Below are 13,726 nucleotides of genomic sequence, written 5' to 3' on the forward strand. Positions count from 1 at the left end.
GTAATTATTTGAGGGGTTTTAGGTTGTGCTGAGAAAGACTACAAGGATATTCACTGAAGAATGTTACAAGACAGAAAGGTGCGGAATCAAAGAATTGCCTGCAGGCACCAATGCCCCTTGTYACAGCAGTTCTTTTTACTTGCACAATTAGGATACTTGTTTGAGCCTGATAAGGTTTCAGTGTATATCACAGTATTTCTATGTTATATTTATACCCTGTGACAACACTATCCATATGGAATACAAAGGGCTAATTGGTTCCTGTCCTAATATGAGTAAATTTGTTGATGTCTCTTGTGATGAACTGTTGGGCATTAAAATTTTCCTCTTATGTAGCGGAAATATATGCATAATTAAAGCAATGAGAGAGGACATTGCTAGGATGTTATGACAGAGAAAGCATCTTATTTTCTTTAAGTGCCCTCTAATGAAAAAAAAATAATTTTAAGGTGGAAAGGGATGAGAGAGATAACATTGAACATTGAACAGATTCACATTAAGTTTAGACTTTGTCACCTTCTGCAAAGCACTRCATCTGCATACAATAAAATAAGACTGGTCTAAATGTAGTTTTCAGTTATTTGAAAATACATGTTCTAGTAGCATGTTCAAAAAAAGAATATAACTGACACTAAGTTTCTGTTAAAAGAATTCTGTCAAGGTAAAGAAGAAAGGAAGCTAAAGAAGATGTACATCACTGGTATGTGGTGTAATTAGCTGTGGCAAGTCTTTAATTGTCATAGACATGATGACAGAAACTAATTATATCAGTTTTGTGGACTATTTATATACCAAAGTCATTATGACCCTTGAGCTTGTTTAAAAAAAAAAATAATTTCATTAATGAATTCTCAATTTTTAGGCAGAAGGCATATCCTAAAGCAATTCTGACCAAAGTCTGTGAAATGTTAGTGAACTAAAGCTACCTAAAATAAAGCTGAGAAATCCGTTTAGGAGAGAAAACACCACAGTAATGTAGAACAAGCCATGAAGGTGCCTGGTTTTTAGCTTCTCTGTGAGCAGAAGCTGTGATAGAAAAAGATGGGATTTCTGCTGGGAAAAAAAATGGTTCAAAAAGTAACTGGAAGTGCAAAAGTGTTAAAGCAACTTACTGTTTTTACAGTCTGATAGTTGCCTAAAATTGTTATGTTTCCAGCTAATGAATTCATGCAGATGGGCTTGGAATTTTTGGAAATATGCAGTATTGTGATGAACAATGTGTGAACATTATAGTATGTGTACTAAAGATTTCTGAAGTTGGCTGTAAAGATTTTTAATTCTGTTTAAGTAGCTCACATATACAACATGTATCTTTCTATTAAGAGACAGCCAGAATACACAGAAGATAATGGATAATGTGAAAAAAATAAGCATTTTACTTTGAACCTTAGAGAATGAAATGCAGAAAAGACAGCAGTATTACAGGGAGGATGGGATGATGCCAGGGGAAGGAAGGATCCCAATGCCACTATCCTTTTTAGGCTACACACAGCTTCAATGGAAACAAACTCTTGAAAAACAGATTCTACTATGGAAGAAAACAGAGGTGTGAACAAAAGGAAATGGAAAGAACTGTGAAAAACTGTGCAGGATCCAGAAACCAAGAAGTTGTAACTACTGCAGATTTCTGAGATATAATCTTCATTATCTGAGGGGAGAACCTGAAAACAATGCCACACAGGGTGAAGGTTCTGGAGTCTTTTGAGCTGTCTTATAGRCACTTTTACAAAGAAAACTTTGATAGGCTCTTGATGTCCTAGCCAAAGATCTTACCACAATCTCTGAAATAATGAAAACAAATTTATAACCTATACTTTACAGAGATAAAAGCCATACAGTTTTTTTACAGCAATATATTTGCACATATACTTACTTCCCAGATTATTCTTGTGCTTCTTAGATATGATCCAGCAAGATAACCAACAAAATAATTATAAGAATGCTGGTGCCTGCATAAATTCCTATTTACTTAGAAGTCAGCAGGCAACCTCCAGTTTCAAATTTACGCATCCCTGAACACATGATGTGTGTTGAGGGATCAGAATCAAATTAAAGCTCTAAGTCACAGTATCAGAAACAGCTATACAATCCAAGGCTGTTTATCCACCAAAGTTAGGAAAAATATATGTTATTAATCCGAAACTGAAAAAAAACCACTGAAAAAAAMCCAGATTTTGTTTTTTGAGAAAAAAGATTTTCATAATGTTATATTGTTTGCTTATGAAAATGTACTTATTCTTTAATGTCAATGTTTACACAGTGGTTTTATACTTCTACAGTTCTCTTTTTAATAGGTTTTAAATGAATAAAGTAGTCTTTGCCACTACAGTACAATAAAAACTCCCTAAATCATTACTGCTTTCAGGGAAATGTGATAGAAAAAGTGGTTATGTCATTTCTGTTTTATTTACAGTATAATTGAAGTTATAATTGTAGTTGTTACAGTAGTATACCTTTTATAATTCCATAGCTGAAGTGAGATCTTGGATAAATAATAGCTATCAAGTGAACTGACTGGAGGCATTATTTGCTTTTACAAGCTATTGATTATCTTATAATTAACAAAAGAAATAAAACCACAAACTAGCTTGCAAAGGACATCAAYAAAGATTCTAAATAAATAATATGGCCAGGTACAGGTTCAATAGTTATTTCTTTCATATAGTACTATTAATGCACATTTACAAATGCATATTCAAACCACTTAATCTTTCAAATATTATTTTTATGCCAATCAATGTCTGTTTTTCATTTTTAAATTGAGTAGATAACTTGTCCCTTGACGTACTTCTTTGCATGTGTTTTTAACAACAGAAAGTAATTTCATATGTACATGTATCAGAAAAATAATTTTCATCTTCAGTTTGCCTTTTCTGAAATTACTTTATTGCTGCAACTCACACAAACCTGATTGCTCTTAAATTGAGTGAACATGTCCTTAGCATGAAAAAAACCCCTWTAAAACTGTGGTGAAATGACTCATTTTTAGAGACAAACCAAGATACGAAGGCTTTCACTGACTGGCAATAACTTAGAGAGCACTTACCATTAACAGTTCATGATTCTAGGAGTTATCAAACCAGAATAAAGAAAATGCTGCAGTATTTCCCTAACCCTGGGGAACAGAGGCAAAAAAATATTTGGCACTGTTAGGCCATTATACTCTAAAAAGCTTAAAATTCCACCTGGCAAATGAAAAATGTAGATGTTTCATAGATGTTCTTTTATAGTATTCAACTGAATTTTCCTTAAAATGAAAATGCCAGCTGTTCTTTGGGTTGCAGAGAGTGGGGGAAAAAGTATATTAAAAAAAAAATTGTCAATTTTTTTTCATTTCCCCAACAGAAATTGTTTATTATACTAAAATGTAATGGTTCTCCAAATACTTGTTAAAGTCTTTGATTGTAGCATCTAATAAGAAAAGAAATAGATATTCCCCATATTGTTCCGCTCTAAAACAAATGTAGCTATTAAATTTAATAAACAAAATGCTTCTTTGTTTCTTGGAAATTTTAGATGCTGAACATAACTACTTTTATTTTGAACAGGTGCTATTGAACAATCAAAAAAGGGATTTCTGCCTCTGAATTTCTGAATCAAAAATATAGGAACATATTAACCTTGAAATATCATTTTCAATCTACCATTGCACCAACACTATGGTAATTTCCTTCTGCAGGCCATACATATAAAATTTCCTGCTTGGCACAATGCAAACTGATTTCCTATTCAAAATATGWTCAGAAACAGAAGTCTTGAGAAAAATTGCATAGACTGGTGCAGTTCTTTTCTTTCAACTTATACAGAAAAGGTTGTACTCCAAGGATTTATTTTCCAGGCCCTTGACAATTCACTGCAAATTTTTTATCTTTTTTTTTTTTTTTTTTTTTTTTTTTAGGAATCTCAAGGAGCCTTATAAAAATTACTTTTAGTTTGATCCAATTACTTATAAATTGTGACTAATTTTATGATTTTTCTCTGCACTTACTAATTGGCAGAGGTATAATAAACCAGATTATATTTGTTATTTATAGTSTACCTTTCTTTTTCATGGCCATTAGTTTAGATAAGGTTGCAGCAGCACAATCAGTAAATTCAAACCTAGGATTTCAGTTGTGCATTACAGAAATTTCTGAATGGCATCTCTGATGCTTGTATAACACTAAGTATGTCCAGCCACTTTGTTTCAGCTTGTGCAAATGCCAAGCTGTCGCTGCTAAAATTTTTGTTCCTCTTTCATTATGGTTTTCTGAGAAAGATTTACGTTGTCAGGATGGAGGGACAACAGAAATACTGCAAAATACTGCACAAATGTAGTTCCTACTGAAATGTGGATCTTCAAATATGAGCAGATTTAGAAAATTATTTAACCAATTCAGAAGAAACAAATAAAGTTTTCAATTATACCTGTCTTATTTAAATATTAACCTGGAYATGAAGTATAATTACCACTCCAAAAATAAAAATTCATTTCATACCTCCCAACCCTCTTATTAAAACTATGCCATACATTTCCTGGCTGAGCACATATTTGACACTTGGCGCCCTCCATATCTCCATATATATAATCTCTTCACATGTCCATATTACACCTTCCCAAAATCATAGCACTATTTCCATTTTTAAAATACATCTTTGTAACTCCTCTCAGATAAAAATTGCTTCTGTGGTCAGGGAACAATCCAGATAAAGYTTTCCCTACATTGTCAGTTGTATTCCAAAGGCTTGGCAATGTTTTCACATACTACCCTCTCCTGCATTCTGACCTAAAATTTCATCTGTACCATTAGAAGCTTTAAATGTCTCCAAAGTTAACTTAATATACACCCTCAAATTTCATTGTGTTACAGGGTCATCAATGTGCAAGATTACTTACARGTAGCATTCTCTGATTGTTAAAGAAGGGGAACCATAAAATGCAATTTTGATAATGACAGCTGTACCTATGAAGRAGAAAAATAAGCACTGAAAAAGTGAATCCGCATCATTCATTACCCTATCACATCTCTTGCAAAAGTCTTTTAAGGAAGGCTGATTATGAAACCTGCTTCCAAGAGTGAAAGCTGTGGGGTGAGAACATTGCAACACTAGCCCATGGGATGCTCTCAGCCTTCTGCAAGTTACAGGAGGTTTTTGAACCATACAGATTTTGAGTATCTAAAGCAATCTGTGGCAAGATGTTCCACATAATATGGAATCAATCTGCTGTATTATACTAGTGAAAGGTACTATACTTTTGTAATTAGTATTTGTATCTGAGAAAAAGTTCCATTCTGCAGAAGTGTATGCACCAATACAGATATTTATAAACTGCAAAGAGCACACTGGATTGGGTTGATGTAGGCCGTCATAMAAACACTTCACTTCAGATTAAGATGCCTTAAATTAGCCTTAGGAAATCTATGCCATAAACCATTATGAGAGAAAACACTTTCTAGTTCACCTCTGACCTTCATTCTTCCACGTACCATAAAGCCAAAAGCAATAAATGATTGGCATAATTATTCAGTCAGCTATTGCCTAGGTGCCTGTTGGATTTTTTTAAACCTCTACAACTTCTGAAGAATTAGTAGGTGAGAATTGCCAGATAATTTCAGAATGAAATATAAAAAGAAAAAAAAAATCAGACTCTGAACTCTTCCTAACTTTCTCTTTTACATGATAAAGGATTTTTGTTAATTTAATTCCACTCATGCTGCTTGACTGTAGGTGGAAATCAATTCATGTACAGCAGAGGTGATGTTCTGTGTGGCAAAATAATTTTTGTATTAAAAAAATTATAAACATTTAACACTCCACTCCAAAAAAAAAAGGAAAGAGCCTTTAAGTAAAAAACTGAATTTAGCAGCTGCTGGAGAAGCCAAGAGTGCCAAGAGTCATACTAGAAAGTACCTGAGAACCCATTCTTGGTTTTTMGACAGTACTACCTTTCTTATTGAGTGGTAGAGAGAAATGCTGGCAGACAATATTCTACTAGCAGATGGTGCTTAAGTTGAAATTAAATACTGCAATAGTATCCCATTTGGACACTATTCAAGAATGAATGCTTCCATGCAAGAAATTACTTAGTAAATCAGGACTTCTCAGGCTGGAAAAGAGATGGCTGAGTGGGGATGTGACAGAAATTCATAAGCATAAATAGAAATTAACTGTCTTATATCTTTCATAAAAAAAATAGCTTGTAGGTGAAGGTTACTAAAAGCAAAACAGACACATTTGCATCTGGAAAGATGTAAATTCTGTCATGGCCTAATGTTAGAAAAAGGATAGGTTTTTTAGTAAATAAGGCACTTAAAGGAATATAAACAAAATTCCCTCAAGTGAATATATTGTAAACAAGCTTAGAAATGTCGTCTTGAGAAAATTGTGTTCTTTGAAATTCAACAAATCTATTTCATGTTTGGATTACTAATGTCAAGAGGTATTTTAGAGGTATCATAGCTCTATTACTTTAGATTTGTTTAATTCTATTGCCAATTCTGATTGCTCAGATTAAATTAGGTTCAAATCAAAAGTGGTATGCCCCTGATCAATGTATGACCTGATACCATCATTCACCATTTTCAAGGCAAATGATCACACTGTACATACTAACCCTATCTATCATTTAAATGAAGACCTTACATAATAATTTATCACATTGTTTCTTCAGCAAGGTTAAGTGTTTTGTCCATTCTCACATTAAATGTTCTTTGAATTTAGTTTGTAGATTTTTGCATTGTCAATACTTTTGCTTTATCTGAAGTGTTCTGTACTGAATAATCATGAATTGACTAAACTCTACAGCAACTTATATCTAAACATAAGAAGCCTACAACTAATAATGGTATTCTTCTATGGTATTTCAAAATAAGTCACCTTTGAAAACCAAATTTTGAAGAAATTGTACTGCTATAAATTCTTACCTTCTACATATTGAGATGTGATGTGAGTCCTGAATTTCATTGGACTTTACATTAATTTAATTTCTGTAAGTCGCAAGTTAAACCTATTTGAAAAACTGGTGAATAAAACACTTTCATTACCAGTTGTTCTGTGATGTAGGAGATGGATTTAAAACATTCACACTAGAACTGTAGTTTACTTCACTGTTGGTTTTGCTCTCTGAACTTGCAAGTCAGTAAAATCAAGACTTTGCACRAGTACAGGAATGCAATTCTATTTTAGCAGCAATGAAACTTGTGCCTTTTGCTAAGGAACACCAAAAAAAGTTCTAAAAACTCTATCAGCTTAATTTTTGTGACAGAACAGACTCTGTCCAGGTGTTTGCATCTTTGCAAAAAATTCCGTCTTTGGGCCGTGAGACAAATGTGCAAGCATCTCTTTCTCTGGAATTCCATGAGTGTGTTTCTAAAACCACATAGTTTTCGCTGAAGTTCACAAGGTGCAGATGGAAATGAAGATAAATTTATCTTGAAAACTTCAGAGCATAGAGAAGACTCATGAAATAATTTCTAAGATAAGGAAAAGGTATTAATTAAATAACTACTAAATAATGATTAACTAAAAGTATAAAACTTATGAGTATACACAGGTAACCTAATGAGACATTCATTCAATATAGTCATAAGCAAACTTACATGGGAACACATTTCCTACCGCATGTGCAAATGTTTAATTCAGTGTACTTTGTTGTGACCTATGGCAATGCTGATGCAGCTTAACATTATGAAAACTGATTTATTTTGGGATCAGACAATTTATATAGAATCTAACCTTGCTATACAGGTAAAAGTACTTGCCCTTGGATATTACTTAGCCTGACCACAGGGCTTTCTGGAAACAGCAAATGCTTTATAAGTGTCAGCTCATGGCTAAATCAATGTTTATGCATTGATACCTTTGAATAGCAAACACTTGCTGCCTGCAAGCTAAACAATGTTTTTATCTGTTTGCCTATTTCTGGTCCTTCAACCACAGCGCAGAGTGTTGCAAATCGCATTTAGTAACAATTATCTGCTGGAATTTCATGAAGAGGAAAGTAGCATGATTAATGGAAAGTGACACAGAGAGATTATTTTKCTATGCCCGTCCCTTGGTGAATGGGCAAGTCTGCTGAACTGAAGCCTGACCTTTGTTACTTTTTAACGAGGTCATCGTGAATGCTAAATACTTGAAAGATTAGCCACTAGAAACGTTCCAGTTTTACTTAATGATGTTGCCACTAATGAACTGCAGGTAGCCAGTTAAATATAATGATACAGTTTTCACCTTTGAAACAAAGTTTGAATAAATCCACCCCCCCCCCCCAAAAAAAAAAAAAAAAAATTACTGTCAAAGTGCTTCAAAAACAACCTTGGAACTCTCATCAGAGTATGTTTTCTTCACACATAGTTAAGTAAGTGTTAAGTATTCTAAATTTGTTAAGTATTCTAAATAGTTAAGTATTGTAAATTTGAATAGGCCAAAGAGTCCATCTTTTAAGGAACTTGTACCCAACTGACCACTGGATAATTGCTCAGTAACTGTAACGTTTACATCTCATTTTCATCCCTAAACAGCAGACGGACTCAATATTCCTACTTTGCTGTAAATGTGTGCAGTATTGTTACAAGCTCTAAAGTTTACAATGTAACTAAGTGAACTAGCATCAGACCACTTGTAAAGTCGTGTAAACATGAAGTAAGCCTCAAGGTAAACAGTTATAAAATAAAACCATTGGTAGTATTAAACTTTTTTTTCTGTTATAGTATTGTCTCATATTAATTACCCATTAGTGTAGGTAACTGTGACTAAGTGACGTTGAGAATGGAAGCTTGAAATCAGATCTTGAAGTAACATTTGACTGAAAACACATCAACGCAGACATGAGGAAAAAGAAAAAAACGGTTTCAATATTATGAATAATTGCATTCACACCCATCAATGCATCTTTGGTCTCTGTGGGAAATACATTTGATCATTTAATCAGGCAGAGATACMATCACCTTTATTATACTGACAAAGTAAGTCTTCTGCCATGAATTTTAATTAAATATAAAATTGTGAAGACATAACACCAGAAATGGAAGAATGCAAAGTATGTGAATAGCCATTTTAAACACACAATTGTTTGCTGTAAAGATGCATTAAAACTTACATTTTATTTTCTACTAGAATCCATATAAACATATACAGTAGGCTACAGGGTCAGTGAAGTTCATCACCTAGCGCATGAAAAAGCTGGACAAAATCGAGTCCAAACATTATACCCAATAAAACTCCTTCCCATACACCACATACTTATTTATACTAGTCTATCATGATTCCTCTCTACTTTGCAAACAGAACAACACTGCCATTACCTGCAATGTCTTCATAAATAACCAGGATGGGAGTAGGGGTTTCACAGATTTAAAGTCCATAATCTTTACAGTAGCATTAAATAATGAGCACATGTGAGTCACAGACSTAGGCTGTATCACTGGTCCCATCCCAGAGCTAAAGGATTTCTTTCCATCTACCTCTACAACTATGTGAAAGGAGGCTGTGGCTAGGCAAGGATTGGTCTTTTCTCCAGGAAACTAGTGATAGGACAAGAGGAAATGGCCTCAAGTTGTGGCAGGTGTAGTTCATGTTGGATAGTAAGAAAAATTTGTTCACTGAAGGAGTGGTTAAGCATTGAAACAGGATTCTGAAGGAAGCAGTGGAGCAACCATCCCTGGAAATGTCCAAACAACCAGTGGATGTGGAATTTTGCAATATGATTATTTGGAATAGTGATACAAGGCCAAAAGTTGGACTTGATGATCTTGGAGGTCTTTTACAACCTTAATGWTTCTATGATTTTATTATTCAAGGATAAGAGATGGAGTCATTCAGAAGAAAAAAWTTGTGCCACAAGGTTTGGCTTTTCTATGCTTTCAGTAGCAGAGAAAAGAAGTGAAAGCAGATATATGGCTCGGTAAGTAGGAAGATCACACTGTAATTATCTTTCCTACCAGGAAACAATGTAAGACTTTGGCCATCCTTCATCCAGAGTCTGCTCTGCATCCATGTGGTATTTAGTGTTTTATGGCAGATGTATTTAAACAGTATTAAACCAAGCTAAAAAAAAAAAAAAAAAATCATGACTGAAATGTTGGAGTGGAAAAGCATGATCTATAATAAAAACTAACTGTGTATAACAAACACTTACTCAACAATTACTCTTTTTGGGTGATTGCCTGAATACTTTTGTCTGAGAAAAATTATACATTGCTGATTATAACTGTGATATCTTACCTCTTAATACATTTTACAAATTGTGCATAACAGTTCCAAAGGAACTTGTAAATGACAGTAAATCATAAAATTCATTTTGCTTTGCATCAGTTCAATCATCCATGTTGAAACTAATCACCTCATTTCAAAATTCAATAAGCCTAAATACCTGGATTTATGATACTTTGTCAAAATTAACAAGGGAGTATCAACAATGTAGAATTAGAAGTCTATTGCAACTTAAAGACAAGCACCTAGTTGAAAACAATTAAAAAGACTCTGCTGCAATAATTATATCCACAGTGTATGCAAATAAAATAAATTAAAACTGATTTTATTTCTGCTTTGGGAGATTGCAGGAAACACTAAAAAGCTGTAATTTAGTCACTTAAAACAATGAAGTTGTTTTGAAGTAAAACTTTCAAGAGRATGAATTGAGCGTGGAGTACCAAATATGTTAAATTGCACATAAAATATGTATGTAGATGTTTTTTTAAAAGTAGACAATTTCTATTTATTATTCCAGAGCTGCAATGGATTGGAAGGCTTTTATTCTCACAGACAATCCTTTGCTTACAAGTTATCTTCTATAATGACATATCAAAGAACCCAGTCATCCTATTGTATCAAAATAGAAAAATAAAAGCACAACTAACAGTAGCACTTATGAAACACATAGTCTTTATAAAGACCCCATAGTCTAGAATGCATTGTTTATACATGAATTACCTGTTTTAATAAGTTTTATAATTTTTAAGACACCACTGTAGGCACTCTTCAACTTACTAGAAGTTCCACAAATTCTGGAGACTTACTTTATATTCAGTATAAAAAAAGACCTTTAGTTTTATTTATGGAAATAATTGCCACAAACCCAAGTATTTTCTTCAATAATTTGGCATCTGTCTTTCAGATTCTATATTGCAATAACTGCATTTGCCTATTCAGTAGGCAAAACTGCAAATTAAAGAAATAAAAGGCAAGAAATGTGCTTGTAGGAGTGTATAGCTTTTTGGAATAAGCAGAATTAAAAAGAATGAGCAGGTGATATAATTTATTTTGAAAGGATTTAAAAACTGCCAATTTTGTTACAGTTAAACAAAAGGTCCACTCAGTACTCTGTTCCTTCTTTGATTAAGTTCAGATGCAAAACAACTAATAGTAAAAAGACACTATGCCATGCTGAATATTTTATCTCCTATTCTCATAAGTCTCGATCCACAAAAGGCTGTTTTTTTATACAGTACATGAATCATAAGATCTAGTAACTTTTTGGTGATTCTTGGTAAATTACTTCTTTTCTTTTTCTTAGGTATTTTCTTTGTTTTTCTGATTAATGTCTGGATCAGAATGAGCAATATTCTTTACATGAGTATGAATATAGCTAAATATATGTTATCAAAATATAATTAATAATTTAAAACCTTGCATAATGTTAAAATCACACCTTTCTGTTTCCCTCACCAAACGTGGATTTTTCTAACCAGCTATAAACAATGCCATTATTCCCTAATATCTTCTCCCATCTTCATCTAACCAACTGTATCCTAACCTAGTTTTTCCACTTCTGAATATGAAGAATGGAGACATCAAAGTGTTCTTGTGAGATCTATCAAGCACTTCAATTCTGATCAGGAGAATATTTGTGAAAATATCTCAGTGCATAAGGTACTTGTGTTAATCATCACATTTCAGATTGTGATAAGAGATGACATTTCTATCAGGGTTTCTATCAGTTCTAGCCTTGCTTTCCCAATACAGACATTTGGGAAAACAGCAGACTTAGGATGTATATTCCAATAATAAAGGTTTTCTCTGTGTGCATATTCAAATCCTCTTTCATTTATAATACTGATCATGGGGAAAAGGTTACTCAAAATAATAATAATATGAGTTTCTAACGCAAGAAAAGATAGGAAAACATTCAGGTTGTTATCTATCCATAAGCAGACATACACAAAAAATGGAGACATCTTTTGGTACTTCTAAAATCAAACCATGTGCTATGTTTTGAAGGAAAACCACCTATATTTTGATCTTCATGATCATTCTTCATGATAAAAAATGCAATCTATATTCCTTTGATCCAGTGGGGTGAAAGTTGATATTTAAGTAATAGATATAGTTAAATGACTGTTAATTAATTCTATATTATTTTGAAAAGACAATATGATTCTTTGCATAATTTAATTAAAATCAGAGMCAAATGTAGTTTCTAAAAGAATACTCATTGACATTTTCAAAACCACTCTTCTCTGCCTATCTCTTCAGGAATGTATACAAACACTATTATGAAGATTTAATATTAAAACAAAAAATCTGAAGTCCTAAATTTCAAGTAGGTATGCCAGAASTTCTCTCTCTGACAATAACAGAATTATGGTCTTTGTCTTTAAACTAAAGGACAGAGGCTGCAATTTGATCAAGGTGCACTTCCTTCTCATTGTGAAGCAATGCCATAAAAAACATGACATGTTTTTTACATGTCATGTAAAACAGAAAACACAAAAATGTGGGTTTTTTCTTAAAAAAAAGGGAAACTTATGCAATCATCAAGAGATCATAAAGCTGGAAATATTTTATTCTACATGAACCTCTCAGTGCATTTTTAGTTTCTGAGTATAATGTTAAGATGTTTTAAACTAGAAAATGCATGTAATTAAAAAAAGGCTAACAACATAAACAATGTGTGCACAGGAATGGGAGCGTTTTGTTCATTGTTCAAAGGCAGTTGCTGTATCACACAGCTGGACTTGCTCTAGTATGGGCCACATCGTTGAGCCATTGATGGAGAGAAGCCAAGAAGGATTCAGGGCTGTGAAAAGGAGAAGTGGCTTGGAAACAGAAATGATAATCCTTGTGTTTTTCAAAAACTGTCCAGCAACTTCGTTCTCCTGTGATCTCCCGCTCAGTGGCTGATGACATGCTTTTAAATCCCGAGTGCTGCAGTTTCTCCTGACTGCACACATGCACACATTGTCACAGGTCCTCCTTCAGAAAAAGAAGTGTTATCCCATTGTCCATTTTACAACAGGAAATGTTGAAGTCAAGATGCTCAGTGGACCAGGGTGACATTTATGGGTCAAGATGCACATTCAAATGCAAGCTGATTTTCACAGCAGGGATATGAGACACAATGACACCTATAAGCAAACCCCTAAGCACTGGTTCTGAACAAGCATTTTTCTCCTTTTTTTTCCTTTTTTTTTTTTTAGTTTGCAAATGGATACAGCCTATCTGTTGGTTGCTGAAGACAAAATAACTTAACTTTGGGGGATTTCAGTAACATGAAAAGAGAAGATAAGGTTTTGGGTTTCTATCGTCTCCTTAAAAGAAAGTCCTGAAATTTTACTTGAATTATTTGCACTGTTAGGACAAACTGCACAGAAGAGTCGGACTCCTTGTGATCCATCTAGSGAGTTTTCTGCCACTTGACTGTTAAGTCTGTCTTTCTGCTCGGTCCTTTCTACAGGATGAATTTCTCTGATCACTTCAGGTTTGTATAATAGACTATTGGTAACTCTCCACAAAAACCTTGATCCTT

Source organism: Malurus melanocephalus, unplaced genomic scaffold (assembly GCF_030028575.1).
Source record: "Malurus melanocephalus ecotype Western Australia unplaced genomic scaffold, MMel_1.1 scaffold_330, whole genome shotgun sequence".
Taxonomy (NCBI): domain Eukaryota; kingdom Metazoa; phylum Chordata; class Aves; order Passeriformes; family Maluridae; genus Malurus; species Malurus melanocephalus.